General features: G+C 40.1%; 1 protein-coding gene across 4 annotated transcripts in view; it reads right to left on the reverse strand.

The window, feature by feature from the left end:
* The window catches only part of cadpsa (Ca2+-dependent activator protein for secretion a), a 261,095-nt gene that overhangs the window by 191,807 nt on the left and 50,207 nt on the right, over positions 1 to 19,081 (reverse strand). The gene's annotated exons all lie outside the window — the stretch shown is intronic.

Consider the following 19,081-nt stretch of genomic DNA (forward strand, 5'->3'; position numbering starts at 1 on the left):
TAAAAACAGCAACTCTTTACACTGGAAGAAGCTGGAACTGTCTAATATTTGATACTTTTACTGGACAAATGACAAATGATTAAGGAGTAAATTTACCCAAATTTGAAACCAGATTTTCTACCTTATGCTACAGGTATTGATCTATACTGTACAGATAGTTTAGTTTGCTCTGCCTAGATTTGATATCTGTGTCTGAGATTTTTGCCTCCAGCCAAATATAATGGAGATGAAGTGTTTGTTGTGCTCACAGCATTGAAAAATGACATTTATGAAACTCAACAGCAATATGTCCGTCACTATCCCTGTTACTCATAGGGTTTTCAATAAGGTCTGTTTCTTCAGTATGAAATAGTTCCACTGAAAATAGTTTACGGTGGTTCATCCTTAGTAGCAAAGGGACTGTTTCTGAAAAGAGTTGCTGCTGCTGAGGTAATTCGTGCGAACTGAATTGATTACTGAAATGATCATTGATTATCCTTCTATCAGTTCATGGATTGACTGTTCCAGGACTCAACATGCTTTACAGTGTGTTGTCTCCAGTCCATTGTCCATTGTGGCCAGTTAGAGGCTTTCAGTGGCTGCTGACTCCACCACAGCCCTAATGGCTAAAACCCATCTGATAAAAGGAAAGAACACCCACTCTGTTCTTCCCTCACTACACATCCGCTGCGTTGGCCTGCAATTCAATTTGTCTCCCGGCTCCAGCCATCATTACTGCCAAAGGCACATTCATCAAAAGAGATGTGCCTTGCTTTTTGACCCCGCTGCTCTTTATATGATGTGTGCAGTTTGTTAGAGAACAATCATCTCATCTGCTGCTGCTCTGGGGCGTTCACTGGCCTGCTTGAACTACTACGACAGCCAACATGGCATACAGATGTGCATGTATGTTATGTGTGTCCTTTTATCTGTTATTGTTACTTTTAATCTATTTTCTGAAATGTATTTACAGGACAGATGAAGTCCGGCTGCAGTGTAGCTAGACTCATAAACAACTATTTCTCTCTGAGCTTCCTCAGCTCCCAGTGACCACTAAACGAAACAAAGAATAAAAGCACAACTAACTGATTTGATGTCAGTCATCAGAATAATCTTAAGCTGCTGTCAGGATTTAGGGCAATACAAAAAAAGCCCACTCCATGGATAAAAGTCACAATATGACGTATCAGGCAGTATCAGGTTCAACACATTCTAACTCCAAACATGTCACATTTTGACGTTTGGTTATGGTCATGTCATTCTACCAGTCACTGTTACAGGCTCCACTCCTCCAGAGAGGACAAAGAATAAAGAAGAGAAAGAGCTGGGGTGTCAGGGATGTGTGTCACCACATTGTTCAGGGTTCACTCTCCTACAGGTGCCCTTGTTGCATGTCACCCCTCTTTGGCACCATCCATGCTGTGGCTGAGAAAAACACCAGCAATTACGGCAGCAATGAAAAATTCTATACCATATTACAGTAAGTGGTGTTTGATTATCCATCCTATCTTTTCAAATCCTCTACAAATATCACTCATTTACATCACTCATCCTTGAGGACTGGGACAAAACTTTAATGGGGGGGATTTTTACTCTTTAATTAGGCTAGGAAAATATATTTTAAAAGATCAAAGTCTTCACTGTTAAACCTTGTAATGGGCCAGCCTCCCAATGATTTAATTTTCTCTTAAATAGCATACATGATGGATGTCAGAGGTAAGGGTTGATGTCTTACAGAGTTGACAAAAAGTTCTATATTTATTAAGTTCAAAGCCATCGTAGTGAGTAGCCATTCTATTTTTCACATTTGTTAAGAGTTCTATTAATGCTAATAAAAATAATCATTTTAAAACCATAATTCTTCTTAGTTTGGATTTAGAAAGGGCTACTAATCTGACCTGTTATGGTTGAGACACATCCTATAGCAATATTATATGATGAATATATGAAAATAAAAAAAATAGAACGCTTTCCAGTACTTGAGCAGCTTTCCCGCCTTTTTGGAAACCAGGAAGTTGACAAAGTTGACAAAAATCTAGGACATATCTTTAAGGGCCAATATTTTAATAAAAATAAAAATAAAAATAAAGGTGACTATAGCAGCGTATTTCAACACCTACCTTATCAGTATGTGCGATTAGTTTTAGACTTTTACTTTTTCCTGACAAGATCCTCTTGTGGCAGTGCAAAGTATGAAAGTTTTCTCTCAGAAACAAAAGCAGAAGTTGTATGAAATACAAAGCCTCTTAGGGAGGAGGATATGTTGGATCAACTCCTCATCTGTAGTCGACATTTGTTTCTTTTAACAATGCCTTCCTACCCTGAAAGCTGAGGTATGTGTTTTTTGGCCACTTGGAAATACTGACATTTATCACCTTTTCAAGATGATATGGCCAAAGTGTTTCAAAAAATGTCAATGTATCCTGACACATCACTTCGTATCTCACAAATTAAGTAAGTTGTAAGTTACGCCCTGTGTGCCCTAATGTTACATCACATGCCATTTAGTACCTTAAGTGACGTTGCGTACATACCTGACTTAAAATAACTCAACACTGACCTTTGGTTTCACATGGGACATGTACAGCAGTCTCCTGTGTTAAGTAGGAAGAGAAGGAGGCAAAATGGCTCACTCGTTAGGTACTTCCAACTCTGGAAAAAATAATGTGTTTAATTCAAAATGCTAATGTTATTCATTCAGACTTTTTTATAAAACAAGTTTCAGCATCTTCATTTCTAGAAAATGAAAAAACAGACCACAATTTTTGGTTAGGTTCTGCTTCACATAAGGCTCTACACTTAAACTGTTTTTCATCCGACAGTATGTTCCTAAAAACAGCTTTTTACTTTGCTGCTAACTGCTCCACTGGGTCTGTCTGTTGTTTAGCGCTGGGCAGGTAGTGGACGGTTTATCAGAGCTTTTTCAGTAAAAACAGCAGGAAACCAGGATGATGAGAGAAATGAGACTGAACCAAGACAGTAAAGTTTCAGACCATTAAATCCAAACAATGAGCTGGGTTTGTCACACATTTCACATTCTACACAATCATCTGATTCTTTGTTATGATAAAAGTGTTAATTTGTGCAGCATCAATCTTGGTACCCATCGACTATCATCTGATAACTATGGCCTCTGGGGGCAAGGGCCAATATTTTGGGAGGATCTGGTGCAGCTGATACCTGAGCCAAGATTTCCTCTTTTGTCTGCCGGCCATTTCGGCTAATCTCTTTAAAGAGATCTCTGCACATGAATGCAGATGGATTTTTTAAAAAAGCTATATAAAGCTTAATCGTCCTCAGACGATAGCAGATGGGTTTTGAGACTACATTTCAGCCAGTGTGTTCCACCTCTCCACACCAACTGTTTGCCTAATGTTCAAATGTGATGTACCAAAAGACCCTCTTTGGGCTGACATCACAATGATGCAATTTTATTAGCTGGAGGCAAAACACAACTCACCACCACAGGGCTGGTGGCTATATAAAAAATAAATGTCGTTTTGCTGTGTTTAGGTGCCAGAATAGAAGGAGTCACGGCTCAAGACTTAAATTTCATCACATACCAGCTGTGACTGCCCATTAATACAAAAAAAGACAATATATTAAATCTTGTAATGGCCACGTGCAATTTGGGAATGCACTGACAAACATTGTTGTCCTGCTGGTAGGGGCACCAGATGATAAACGCTTATACAGGCAATTACTGAAGTCAGTGATAAAGAACACAATGTGTTGTTTAGTGGTGAGGACTATTGGCATTTGATAATAACATGCATACATTTGCATTTTAATTTGGCAAAATGACGGAGTTTTGTTTGAATTGTACACATTTTTAGTGTAAACATAGCTAGTGTTAGACTTCAACAATCTTGTAGAAAATAATACATCTTCTCCTCCTTTAACTGGAACACAGCTTCAGCCATGCAGTACTAACTGGCAAAAGAGCTTGATAATGCTGACAGTAACGTGCACTAAGTAAACTTACACTATCACAGGCCATATTTGCATGTCCCTTGGGTTGAGCTACTGTGTTGAGACATTCAGCATCTGGCTCATTGTGCATGGATCAGACAGCAGTCACTCCACTAATGAGGGCAGCAACATGTTGCTTTGAAACACGTTGGGAGGGGGAGAGCGCTGTCTGGCTCTTCTTCAAAAGCATACGACCAGAGCCACAGGCAGCAAAAGATGACAGCAGGGGACAAATCCCATTCCAGCTGCCGTAACCTGCATCTGTGCTTAACTGGTTCCAACCAGGGTCATCGCCAGGCTACACACACGCTGCATTACCCTGCTGGGTAGTACCAAAGTGAAGACATAAGCTCGTGTGGCAAAGGATGTTGCAACATCTCGTTAAGTAGAGGGATTTCCAAGCTCACAATGTGGATTAAAGGATTACCTCATATGCTGTGGGTTTGGATTCAGAGCATGTTTAAATGATGTGCATGTGTTAGATGCACGTAAGAAAATATTTGCACAGAAGTTACTTGGTGTCATATCATCTTTTAATTCAGCAAACCATCTGTCAGTGCTTTCAGAAGGATTTACATCCTGTGCAATGACTTCTTGCTGTAGTCTCAACAATCATTGCCATCTCTATTCCCAATGAATGCTCAGTTATAGAGTAACCATATGCCTTGTGTGTGATTAGTTATTTAACTGTGGCTTGGTACTGTTAGATTTTAATTGGCAGTTATTAGCCACAGAGTGCAGCTCCTGCACCAAGAAGCCAATATTTACTCTCAGCACTGATAACTGGAAACAAACGGCTCATTTGGTGGAAATTTCTATTTGTTGTAATGCCTGGGCCTCCCTTCCTGCCTGCCTCCTTCTAATCACCACCCCTGTTTAAACAGTTCAGCTCTCTCATCCTCCTCTCTTTTCATTTTACTCTCCCTTCCACACCCTAATTATCATTTTACTGTCCCTTTTCTCTCCTCTTTCCTTCCCTCATTCTTCTTTTCCGCAGTTATTACTTGTCTTATTCTTACCTAGGATTTCATCAGTCTCCTCAGGATTCTCTGAACTGTATACATTACTGTAATTTGTTGTCTGTCTGTCCTTTTCCTGTCTAGTGGTCATCTCTTTGACCTGCATCACTGCCCTAAGTCTTTCTTTTGGTGGCTCCCTCTTCTCTCTTGTCTCCATGCTCTATTCTTTACCTTTCCCTGCTGTATGAGAGACGCCATCTGGGTGGCAACGTACATTTTCCATTTTGTTCCATTTGGCACAGCACTGTACAATTTACAAATCAAGCAACTCATTTCACCATTAAGTTCCAGGCACAGATCTATTCCGAGACACTTAGCCTGAATCATTTCTTTGGACTACTGCTTTGCTGTAGTAACATTACCTGCCTGAGGAGATTAGCACTGTTTATTTTGACATCACTAGCACTGCTGTTTGCACTAGTCCTTTTGGGTCCAGCAGTCCTTCAAGTTGACATCACTGAAACCTGTCTGTATGATAGATGCTGGCTGAGAGATGGTGCAACAGCAGAGGGAGCTTTGTAGAGAGAGGGAGAGAGAGTATCAGGTGTGTTGTCAAGGGCAGAAGTCGGTGTGTCTTACATAGTGTTCTGGTCAGTCGTCCCACATTACACACCAGTGCAAACAGCTGAAATGTATTAGACATTGCCATGAATGTCTGAGGGAATTTCCCGCATTGTAAGTGCAGCATTTGCAGGAATTAATGAAATTATGTACAATACCTGCAATCCCGTGCTGAGATTCAGGCCCTGTGTTGAATCATTATAGCTTTTTGGACCTTCTGTTCTCTTTAGATGTTCTTTAAAGCGACAGTTGGTAACTTGAAAATAACTTTGTGTCATATTTGCTGAAACTGTAATGATATTCTAAAAGAAGCAAAAATCATACACCTCCTCCCGTGCTACTGCCTCTAATGGCATTCACTTGAATCAGACAGCAGCATGATCCGCCACAACCAATCAGAGTTGAGGAGTCGCTAACACAACTGTCAATCATGTCAGTCATTCTGTTAACGCCAGTCTAACTGTCAAACTAGGCAGTGCTGATCAAATATGAATTAAGACTCTGTAACTGCAGAGAACCCAGCTTAAAGCCTTTAGAAACACAGCTTGAAATAGTAAAAATGCATATATTATATCAAAGTCGAGTGTCTCATTAATCATCCAAAAAAGTCTGAGTGAAAATAACCATTAATAACTATTAGAAAACCTGGTTTAAAAACAGCTCATTTTGCTGTTTAGACCACATGCCAGGACTGAGTGGGCGTGGCAGATAACGCTCTGATTGACAGCTCCCTCGTTTTGATTGACATCTCCCTGGCTCAGCAATGGCTGCCACAAATTTAATCCAGCCGTACATGTTTGAGCCCTCTGATGATTCAGAGGACGAAGCAGTAGCTGAAAATGATTCCTTTCAGGTGGTCACTGAATGGTAAGTTTCAAAATGTTTTGTGATTCATATTAATGTTACTTCGTAGAATAGTTAGCATAACTTAAGCATAACATAAGCATGCAATGTTACGGCCAGGCTCCACCGGTTGCAAACGTACAGCGTAGCGTCGCGGCGTATTCATTTGGGCTCCACTGACTGCGTACGGAAGCGACACATAGAGACGCCAGCGGGGTTGTTTACCGTTTGCTGAGCCGAGAGGCTACATGTAGGCTGCATGAAATGTTAAAGCATTTTCCACCTAAGTTATTACATATATTTGAGTTATCTACAAGTTTACTGTCCTGTTTATTATCTACTCGCTTTCAAATGTCTGCCACGGACACAGTGTCACGGATAAACAATAGAAGAGCCGCGTAAAATAGAGTTGTCGCGCTGCTTCCGTTGCCGGTGGAGCCGCTGTAATTGATTAACAGGGGGGCGAGCTGCTACGGGGCTCGCGCTGCAGACGTGCCCGGTTGAGCCCGGCCGTTAGCTGAGATGAATGACAACGGGAGGCTAGCGCTTTGCCTTTCTTCATTGAGATATGTTTTCATTGAAAACATAAATCTGCTCCGTTTTTCTGATAATAGCCTTTTTCATTCAAACACATCCAGTCTTAATAGATTAAATATGTCTTTACTCTGACACACACACCGACCATCAAAGCGGGAGAGACCGGTGCCGGCCAGCCGTCTCTCTATATTTAGCTGGAGCGGAAAGGTTTTGTTGCGCTGCCACTGGGGGGCGGGATGAGACAACTGACTGATGACTGATTGGTTTGGAATTTATTGCGTAATAAATCTCAGAGATAACCATAGCCAAATCAAACCCAATTTCAAGAATGTACAAAAACTTAAAAGACAGATATTTCGAATTTGGATGGAAACAGATTTCTAATTGTTTTACATGTTTAATATTATAAGAGACCCTAAGAGACCCATAAGACCCTAAATTACATAGTTAGAAGGCTATTGTGGATTTGGGTTTCCAGAGGCTTTAATGTGAGTGGCTGCAGCCTGTGTGTTTGTTGGTCAGGTCACAGGACATTTATCAAGTGGTGCAGGCAGGTGCGACTTTGACTTAGACATAGTGACGGGTAACGGATCAGTTCTGGTACTGAGCTTTGTATATATATGTGTATGAGTCGGTGTGGGTTTTCAAAAATGGACTTCGCTGCCTATTACATTTCAAATGTTGTCAGAAACATATTTTAGTGACTGTTAAGCTGTAAAATGTGAAAGATGGTCTGCCTGGTGGGCATTACTTGGTACTCCTGTTTAACTTGGTGGTCGGGTCACAAACTGTAATTCACATGATTGACAGCTGCACTAGAGACCCCTTAGCTCTGATTGGTTGTTTGTAAAGTAGCTTTAATCACGAGTTATTGTAGTTTAATAGGAATTATTTTGAAAGCCATTTTATCATCTCTGTATACTATAGCATATCTTAGAATGACTTTGCACAACTCTAAGAGAAAGAACAATGGTCATATAATGTGGATTTGGTCAAGAAGCTACAGGAATAAAACTAGAACTACCACCCCACGGTATGCCTCCATGCACCAGTCAAGTTTCTTACAGTTTACATCCATGTCTGTGAACACACGAATGCCTCGCACACATCCTCCCCCTCTGGCAGCACAGCAGATCTATACAATCAGTGGAGTTTCAAGGTGGACACTCAGGATTAGTGTCCCCAATTCATTCTCTGACCAAATACTTCCCCTTCTGTTACTGAGATATGACATTGAATAATGGCTAGTAAAGTGTTTTGCGGATTATTTTATCCTATTAGACATTTGTGTGAAGTTAATGTAATAATTAGTGTAGGAATTCTGGAGTTAAGGCCCAAAACATATTTGTGAGGTCACTCTGACTTTGACCTTTGACCATCAACCTAAAAATTATAATCAGTTAATTCTTTAGTCCAAGTGAACATTTGTGCCAAATTTGAAGAAATTCCCTCAAGGTGTTCTTGAGATATTATAAGGGATGCAAGGTCACAGTGACTTTTGACTACCAAATTCTAATTGGTACATCCTCGAGTCCAAGTGGACATTTATGCTAAATCTGAGAAAATACCCCTCAAGCTGTTCTTTAGGTTTTCATGTTCATAAGAATGAGACATTCAAGGACACCATGACCGTGACCATTGACCACAAAAAACTAATCAGTTATTGTTGAGTCTAATTGAACATTCGTGTAAAATTTGAAAAAAATTCTCTCGAGGCGTACTTGAGATATCACGTTCACAAGAATGGGACGGACAAATGTATGGATTGATGGACAGGTGTACAGATGGATGGACAGACAACCCAAAAACATAATGCCTCTGGCCATGGCTGCCTATCAAAAACTGCATAAGAATACCACTATACATGTGAATCTGTATTTTTGTCAAATATACTGTTTAGTTCTGTTTTAGCTTTTGCTTGGTTAAGTTTAAGCCAAATTATTTCTGTTCAAGTGATGGTTCAAATGGCTCACACTTGGATGCAGGCTGTTAATGAATTTGCATCCTCAATAAAGGCTGGGCCAAAACAGGGTATAAAATGAAATTACTACATGGTCACATGGGTAATTCCATCAATACACTACCGTCAGTTTAATAATACAGTCATGACACAGAGCCACCACTGCTGCACTGAGTTTATCATTTCAACAGAATGTTGTCTTCACACTTCAGGGAAGAAAGTACAGTAGCTGTGTAAAAAGTCCAGACTACATCATTCTAAGGAAGTTTAAAATGTGTGTTTACAGTGGTCACAAATATAAGTTTACTCAAAGATGTCTGCTTGAATGCACTTTTTATCTGAAAACAATGTATTCAAAGCAAATTGCAGCAACAACAATGGCAAATAAGGCCTCTTACTTAAATATGATAAAAATACTTAGAAATAAAAGCCTCTCTATAATAACAGCCTGCTTCCTTTCATTCATCCTAAGTTCAGGCCCATATGGCTAATAAGAATACTGCACAGCTGTTGGATAGATTGAGACAGAAAACCTTTCACATAACCGTATGCATGAGAACTTACAAATAAAAATAGCACACATTAAAGTGATAACTCATTCAGGATTGCAAAGCAGCATCACAAACGCAGAGAAACAGCTTCGCCTTTGCCAACAAGACCTCCTATTATCCCTTCCCCCATGTCTCCATACAGAGCTGTATTGCAAAAGACAGCAACAGATTTCTCAGCCTGCAGCTCATTAATTCAGAGTGGTTACTCCAGAAAAGGCAATTGTCCATGACAAGAGGAGAAGATAAAAAAAAACCTTCTATTTTGTGTCTAAGTCTGACATGGAAAGAGTTTTTTAGGGTATACAAGGACACATGAGTGACCAGAAAATAACACCTGTTGGATGTGCTACAAGAATGATACTGCTTTTGTTAAGACTAATGTACGAATAAGTTTAACAGTTCTATGAACCGGTTTGAAACTGTGGATGGAGTTAGCATTGTATTTGACCTAGGTCTGGGCAGTATGGAGAAAATAAAATATATATCATATTATATTTTTTATTTTTATTTTGATCAAATACCTCGATATCAGTATTGCGACAATAGTGTGGGTTTACTACTGGTGCTTTCACAAAATATTTACACAGTTAGGTGGGTGAAGACAGCTAGAACAGTCTGGTATGTTCAGAAAATGACATCACTTTACTGTAATCAAGCCTTTAAAACCAGGAAAAGACAATACTTATGATATTACGATATCCAAAACCTAAGACGATATCTGGTCTCATATCATGATATCAGTGTATATTGATGAATATAGCCTAGGCCTAGTTTCATGATATTGATTTTATTGGATACTGGGCCCTATCTTTAACCAGGCACACCATGACACACACAGTGCCATTTCTCATGTCAGAGTGACGCAATTGTTATTTTCACGGCCAACACCCACGTTGCGTAATGCCTGGTACACACTATACGTTATACAGCCCAATTCTAGCACAACGCAGTGACGTACGATGTTGGCATGGATCATAAACAACAATGAGTGTCATACACGACAATCCATTGTTTCATCTCATGTAATTTGTCATAGTTAACGTCAACCAACGACATTCCGCCAAAAAGTCTAGCATGTTTGATGTTCTTTTTGTCGTTCGCGACCGCTCCCGTCACAGCCGTCACTTTGACCAATAGGAACACAGAGATATCTGCTGCCGTGCACAACTGTACGACAACAACAGCCCAGGCTGTTTGATATTTCCTCTAGGGATGTTACCACACAGAGTAAAAAGGGAAAAATGATGGTGTCAAACAGCAGAGGCACTTTACCAACCCGGTGAGTACTGCCATTAGCATCAAGCTAGCAAACAATGTTATGTCTTCATAATAGAGACAGACATAAAGTAATAACATTAACAAATAGCGGCGGGGCTTTTACTCACCACAACTGCAGAGGCTCCCAGCTTCATTTGAAACAAACTACATTATAGACGGTCCGTTATTTATTAATCCATCTGTATCTTTATATATTAACTTTTTATCCGCTCCGTTGTCTTCATAAAGTTAATGTATCGCGCCGTCATTTCAAACTCAAGACTTCCTGAATTTGCTTCAAATTAAAAGCCCCTTGTAACTTCGGCTGAGAGAATCCCTCCATTTTCTAAATAGGCTTTTATTGTGAAACATTTGAAGGAACTTGTTCCGGAGGATTCAGTGACTTGTATGTTTGCGTACGGTACATCAAAGTGATCCATCGTGTAGTGTGTCATGTCTGTTGGCCAAGTCATGGCACGATTTTATAAGTTTAAGTTTATTTACTTTATTAATCCCCGAGGGGAAATTCAATGTTTTCACTCTTGCTTGTCAATTACACACAGGTCCGAAAGACACACACATGTACAAACAGGACCTATACATGCACAAAGTGGAGAGATGTCAGATTGAAGGGGCTGCCCTTGGTGAGGGCTTGCTCAAGGGCACCTCAGCAGAGCCCAGGAGGTGAACTGGCCCCTCTTCAGCCACCAGTCCACGCTCCATATTTTGGTCCGGACGGGGACTCGAACAGGCGACCCTCCGGTTCCCAACCCAAGTCCCTATGGACTGAGCTACCGCCACTACTGACTCCAAAATCACGCAAGGTAACATAGTGACTGTCAGAACGGGCAGAAATGTTGTGTAGTGTGTAGACATTAGTAGCAAATTTATGTGCGCCCATCTGTGCACCCATGGGTGTGTCGGAAGTGTGGTCAGGTGCATTATTTGTGTATTGCTATTTTGAGGCAGCAAAAAGCAATTGAGCCATTGACCAAAGAAAACCTAAAATCTAAAGTGAATGAATGCTGCAGTATTTTCCTGTTATTTAAATGCTGCATTATTCAGATAGTAAGATGCTCCTACATAGGTGGGTTTACAACACATGTACATTCTGCTTGTTACACACACACAGGGACGTGAGGATTGGTAACATACAATATCATTAATGAGGAAAATATTAGTTAAATTTTCTAAAATGTGAACATAGCAGAGAGCAGAGCAGAGTTGTAGGGCTGCTGTCCGACTCCCCATTAAGAGACACACTGTGTGTATTTACAGACAAGGAGCAGCGTAACTTCATCTGTTATTTCAGAAGTTTAGTTCTGTTTTCTCTGTTATAACTACAGTTTTGCTGCAGTGACATTACTGCTCTTACTGCAATACTCTCAGCAGAAGACTGCGCCTATGATTAAGTAAGAGACTGATTACAACCCCTTTGCCCCTTGTGCCTTACTTTGTGCCCAGATTATGTGCCGTTTAATGAAGAACGAGCCCTAAATGCACTTGTGTCATCCACTTTAGACCATGCGCTACAGATTGTTTAAATATGGCCCATCATGTCAGGGGTTTGTCTCCATTTAGCCTGTCTACTCTGGTTACAGCTTGATAATGTAACCTACATAGTGCCTTCCCTTCATTGCACTACTGTCATGTATATACAGTGGACACACAGCCTGCACTACACTCACTGTTCCCCAACCACATGCCCCCAGACACACCCTGCTGAGTGCACTTTTCTAATTATCTATATGATTACATCGCCATGCTACTTCAGACAAACCACTGGTTTCCTCTGTAACACATCTCTTTGGCTGCCAATGCAGTATGTAGTGTATCGAAATCCTAAAAATTCTAAATACCTTCCAAATCCAAATGAAGTGTACTGATATTAACAGCAAACACCACAAGAAAAGCTGGCATTCTAGGATTTAGAGTGTAACAGTTTGTAGTCCTAAAAGGAAAGCATTTATTTAAGCCTTGGATTTTCTTGCCAGATTTCTAGTGTTTTTTTTTTTTTTCTCCCTCCCACAAGCTTTTCAGCTTATGCCTACAAACGTTTCACAGTTTGTTGTGTCACATTAATTATACAACAGGCTTGAAGGTTGAAATTGTGTAATATTAGTTTCCTGTATCTCTTTTCTATATTTATTGCTTAAATATGGCAAGACATATGGTATTTTTTACCATGCCTATGTGATGGTGTTCAGAGATTATCAATCAATCAAATGTGATTTACATTTACTACAAAGATTATTTTCCTAATGGACCTGTTACCCCATTACAGGTCCCAATATTTTAGAGATGAACTAGACATATTTAGCTGTCATGTATACGGTTATAGCATATCTTTGAATCCTATCTTCCACAGAGCTTCAGTTCATTTATCAAAAATTGTTAACAATTTTGATAATGCATTAACCAATAGACATCCTAACCGTTAGCTGGTCCCAGCTTCTCAGATGAGAGGGTTGCTGATTCTCTCTGACTCGTTGCATGATGCATTTCAAACATATTTGGATTTTTGGACTGTAAGTCAAACAAAAATTACTCTAAAACATCACTTTGGACTAATGGGAACTGATGGTGGGTGTTGAATTACTTCATAATGGGTTGATCAAAAACTAATCAATACATTAAAAATGAAGGAAGTTATAATTTGCTCTAATTTGCTATTTATTGTATTTTATTACTTAAATTCACATACTTCTATTTCATACTCCTACTTTTACTTCTTATAATTCTCTATTCTTTACATCGAGGTGACTGTAACGAATAACAATCTCCCCGCGGGGATCAGTAAAGTATTTCTGATTCTGATTCTGAGTGCATCACTTCCTGTGGCATTGTACTGGTTAATAGGCGAAGTCATTTGAAAACACTGTTTATGCCTGCAGACAAAATGTATGCATTTTCAGGTCATTTTTTCTAAAGATCTTGGTCCGCACCAAACATTTGAACAAAACAAAAATGGCTAAACCTCTTCACCTTTGTCGTTTGTGCCATGAAAAACCTGGGTATAAAAAACCCTGGCTTGGTCTTAGCACATGGTGAAAGACTAAGAGCTAGAGATGTGTTTTCTGATTTAGTCGGCTTAAAGTGGACATTACTGTGCTCTGAGACAGCCCCCTTCCACCAGTTTTGGAATGAAACAGAATGAGACAGATAAAGGGATAAAGGAGCCCTGACAGTGAGCAGGATTCACCCCCAACAGCATCCTCAGTGACGGACTCAGCTCTGACAAAAGTCTGGCTGAGTACCTATAGGCCAGCCTCCAGCTGCTGACGACTGGACACATTATTACACCATCAATCTGCATTTACAGCCCAGCTCTCTGCCCTGTTATTATCATTACACTCTGCATATATTAATAACTCATTTTCTATCCAGCAGCACATTTTTCGTTGATGCAATACCTGGCTCTTAAACAGTGGATCTTCTATGTATAGAAGCCTGTCATTAGTATTGCTCCTCCTCTGTGTTCAGCCTGCTTCTCTGTATTCAGACTTCTTTTGTTTCATCACAATTACCACCTTTTTTGAATTGTTTCATTTTATAGTTTATATTCCTCGCTGAAAGCTTCACATCAGCTTCACATCTAAAAGTTCACATGCATGCTGTGACGAATACAGACAGTTCCTTCTCAAAAGCAAAGATGCTAATAAAGCAACACCGAACATCTTGGGGAGGAAGTTGGGGTGAATGGTATGATGTACAGAGTCTAACTCAGACCAACAAAAAGTGACCTAAAACCAATCAGAGCAGCGAGACGTGTGACGTAGCACTGAGCAAAACATCCAAGTTGTAGTGGTGCTCGGTGAGTTTTCAAGCAGGAAAAAAATGGTGGCCTTGTCACAAACTTTCCGATTTTACATCTAAACTGTGCACTAGATATATTTCTGAAAACATGTGAGACAAGAAATATGCAGTGCAGTAACAGAATCTTGATTTATATTTGATCAGCGCTGTCTGGTTTGACAGTTTGATTTGTGCTTTGTGAGCCTGGTGCAATGCACTGGATGGAGCAGACTGGACACAATTAAATATAATCACAGCAGCGAAATGTGTGTCATGTGACTTTTCAAATCTGGACCAATAACACTCCTCTCTAAATCATCATATAAAACCCTCCCCCTTTATTAAACAGAAAAAAGAGTGACATGTTTTCTGGGTAGGATAATCATCCCAGAAAATATCACAGTTTCACTGTTTCACAGTATTACAGAATCATTATCATTAAATCATTAAAAAAAAAAGAAAAAAAAAGAATCATTATTATAATTATAAGTCAAATTGGCCTGTAAAGGAATGAAAGCAGAGGGTTATTTCTGGTTGAACAAACTACACTAAACTAAAGTTGAGACTGAGCGCTGCAACCGTCCTTCAAACCATTTTTTTAATGTATGTTTGTGCAAAAAGTCTCCCTTCGAAAATAACTGAAATAAAGTTGAGATTCTCTGTCCAGTTACATTTTTTCCAATATCGTAAATAGGCAAATGTTCGCAGTATGATAACTATCAATTTTAATATCATGTCTTACCTTAAACCCCATATAGAGTGTGCCGGTAAACCCGGAACTCTCGTCTAAAAGTCAAAACGTTTTTTGAATGGGATTTTGGTATAATGCCTCAAATAAGGTCTGTGGTTAACAAAAGCTTAAGCAAGTTTCAGGTTTTGTTCTACGACATAAAACACGTCAGTAAATACCCTACTTGTGAATTTTGAAGCTTTTACGTGTCGTAAAAAAGGCGGTTGCTAACAAGTTGCTCAATACGACTACAAACCCTGTCAGGGACATTAAATGTCATCAGCCCCGAACAGGCAAGAGTCCGCCATTACAGCTTCTTATTTAGCTTAAACAGTCCGATTTCCCCATTATACAATGTTTTTAAAATAAAGTGGCCGAAATCAGTTGAAAGCTTAGTGGCGGTGACATCAAGAGTCATGCGACCGTGGAGTAGTCATGTAGTCCGTTAAAGCCTAACGTTAGCTTTTTACTTCTGGCGATCACATTTAAGCTTCAAATGCGGTATGAAAGGTGTTCATATGTGAAGATTATCTTACTGAACAAAACCTGTAAGTATCATAAACTTGTGTTAGCCACAGAGCTTATTTTCTGACATAATCCAAAACGCAATGCAAAAATCACATTCACTTTCTCTTCTGGGAACCAGCGCGATGCTAAACTTCAGGGTTTTGATGTCAGCCCTGGCACACTCTCTACCTCTGCAACCCTACCTATTTCATGTCACATCACCACAGCCTGGTGAAGACTGTTCGGCCAGCTGCTGTCTTTTCAGCTCCTCAGGAGCTGCTGCTGACAGACAGCTGCTTCTGAGGATAGAAACTATGAAACGGAGGTTGGATCCCATGTAAACTGAACAGACAGAACGCCTCAGTAGTGCTTACACACTACTCATGTTTTACTTTTGATATGCATTCTCTGGTTCTTTTAGCTTTCCTTAATGTGGATTTGTTTCCTTAAAAAACTCATCCAGAAGTTTGGAGTGGTTGCTCTGAATTTAAAAAATTAACAAGTTCCAAGGCAGTGTTTTCGCAAGAAGAACTAGAAGAAGAAGATATACTTTATTAATCCCAGAGGGCAAATTCAGTTTTTTTCACTCTGTTGTCATATACACACAGGCCTGAAATACACACATGCACAAACAGGACCTATACACGCCTTAAAAAGAGAGATGTCAGAGCGAGGGGGCTGCCTTAGACAGGTGCCCTGAGCAGCTCGGGGGAAGTGCCTTGCTCAAGGGCACCTTGGCAGTGCCCAGGAGGTGAACTGGCACCTCTCAAGCTACCAGTCCATACTCCATGCTTGGTCCGTATGGGGAATTTAACCAATGACCTTCCAGTTCCCAAGCCAAGTTTTCTACAGTATGAAATAAGCTATTGCCACAGAGTAAATAAAAAGAAAAGCCTTATTATATGAACCCAACACAACTCCAGCACATTTAGCTGTCAGGAGCCTTCACTGTTTCTCTCAGTTAAAGTAAGAGCTTTCAGGCTTCCAAGACAATGCTTGGCCAAAATATAAATCAATAATTGGCTACCTCTGAAGAACTTATCACAAGTGTTATAGTGATCTTAGTAACAGTGTACAAAAGTGAGCATGACATTTTCCATCTCCAGAGGACAGAAATTATGTGATTGGAGCAGCCTGGTTCCAGACCTCAGAATCGCTGACTACATCTTTCTTTTTTTTTATTGACTCTAATAGGTCTGGCGGTGTGTAAACTGACCGCCAAGCCATTCAGAGTTTGTAGGCAGGATTATGAATGGAGATGTCATCTCCCTGTGCCAGAGCCTTACTGCTGTTAGTCCACTTACAGAAATAACTCTTGTATCAGCAGATTTCTTTCATAAACAACCTTAACTGCTCATACCAGCCACCACCACAGCCTCTATAATAACTGAATATAACACCAACTGGATGGATATGTCAACCACTACTGACTGGTTACAACAAACTAACAGCCTCTACTAGCCAGCCTTGAATGTTGAAACGAAATAAAATGTAAATTCAAGCTGATTACCAAGCTATTTTTTGAGTTCTTAAATGAAACCAAGACAGCTCAGAACCTAGTATATGGCTGGATTGTGTATGAAACACTGGAGGGCTTTTAATATGAAACAGGAAGTGCCATCTTAAAATGAAGAACAATACACTTAGACACAGTTGCACAGCAGAAGGGACCTGCCTTCTCTGGAGCTGTACCCACTGACCATTTAACACAACCCTCCCCTCTTCAACTGAGTGAGTGACTGGTGGCACAGCCAAGGTCCACGAACAACAACAGTTTGCAAAACAGTCTTTGGCATTGATTAATTGGCCAAACTAATTAATTGGACATGTTATTTCCACTTTCTCCTCATAACTATGGCAGCACCCGTTCATAATATTCAGTAACATCACATCTACATTTTAAGGCTTGTGTGTCATACAGATAGAGATGTTCCTCAAATATGATGAGGCGATCCTCTCTTTCCTCTGTCCAAAACTGCAACTTCAACTGCAGCTGGCTAGTTAGCTAGCTAGCTTAATAATGTGGTTACAGAAAATGAGGAATACAGTAGGGATGCACTGAATATTCGGTAACCGAATATATTCGACCGAATATTGCAAAAAAACACACATTCGGTATTCAGTGGAATAAGTTAAAAGCAAGGCTGAATAATAGCGGCGTTTTGATAACACAATCAAACAGCGTGCCGTGACGCGCGGAGTAAAATGTCGGCAGTGTGGCGATCCGCCCGTCACGACACTCGCATTTGCGACTAAAAATAATTTTGAGCGAGCAAAATAGGCTTAAATCATTCAGCACGCTGTGCGAGCAGCCTACAGATTTCAACCAGCAGCAGAAACGAAAGGCAAATTCATGGTCCACAAACCTCACCGCACTTTAGGGACTGTTCTTTACTTATGAAGGGACTGTTCTTTACTTGTCAGGAGAGGAGGATGGCTGGTTGATTTTTATTTTATTTATTTATTTTACTTTGATCCCCCCTATGTTCATCACTCATTGATGCTGTTTTTGAAGTATGAATAAGTCAATAAGTAATTTAGTGATTTATCTTTTCATAAATGACAAAAGGCGCATCTGCCTCATTTTCGCTGTGGTATCGTGATACTACTCAGAACTATGATATTTTCATTGGTATCGTACAGTGGGATCCAATTTTGATATCGTGACAACACTAATCTGGAGGGGGTTCCTCTGCAAAAACTAATGAAAAACTAAACAACAATATTCGGTATTCAGTACTTGGTATTCAGCCAAGCGTTTAATATTATTCGGCTTCAGTTTCGGCCACAAATTTTCATTTCGGTGCATCCCTAGAATACAGTAATACAGAACTGTCAGCACCCACAGCTCTGTCAGCAGGCAATGGGGAAACAACAACTATCATCATGCACTCCAACCTTTGGTGTAACTTCATCGCACACTCACTCACTCACTCACTCACTCAGTGATGATCAGACTTTTGCATTTATAGGGCTGGCCTTGCAGCAGCATAGTGATGTAGTGGTTAGCATTGTTGCTTCACAGCAAGATGGTTCCTGGTCAACACATTCTTACTGCGAACTCATCACATATCAGCGTTTGGTCATGGATTTTCCACGTCCAGATATGACGTGCAAGGTACCCTGGGTTTGTTGGTTGTTGATGTTCTGGGACACACGCGGTAGGGTTTAGCCAACAAAAGCATGTGGTTAGGTTTAGGAAAAAGAACAGGGTTTGGCCTTATAATCTTATGGGACGCAAACACCAATTTCCCAGGGAAAGTGAAAAAATATGGTAAAACAGCTATCTTGATTTGTTCCTAAACATTGAGAATTTAAGTCAAACGACACACTCAAGTTCTTAGAAAGTTATTAGGTCAGGGATTGGGCA

This window comes from Epinephelus fuscoguttatus, linkage group LG1, assembly GCF_011397635.1.
Source record: "Epinephelus fuscoguttatus linkage group LG1, E.fuscoguttatus.final_Chr_v1".
NCBI classification, from domain to species: Eukaryota; Metazoa; Chordata; class Actinopteri; order Perciformes; family Serranidae; genus Epinephelus; species Epinephelus fuscoguttatus.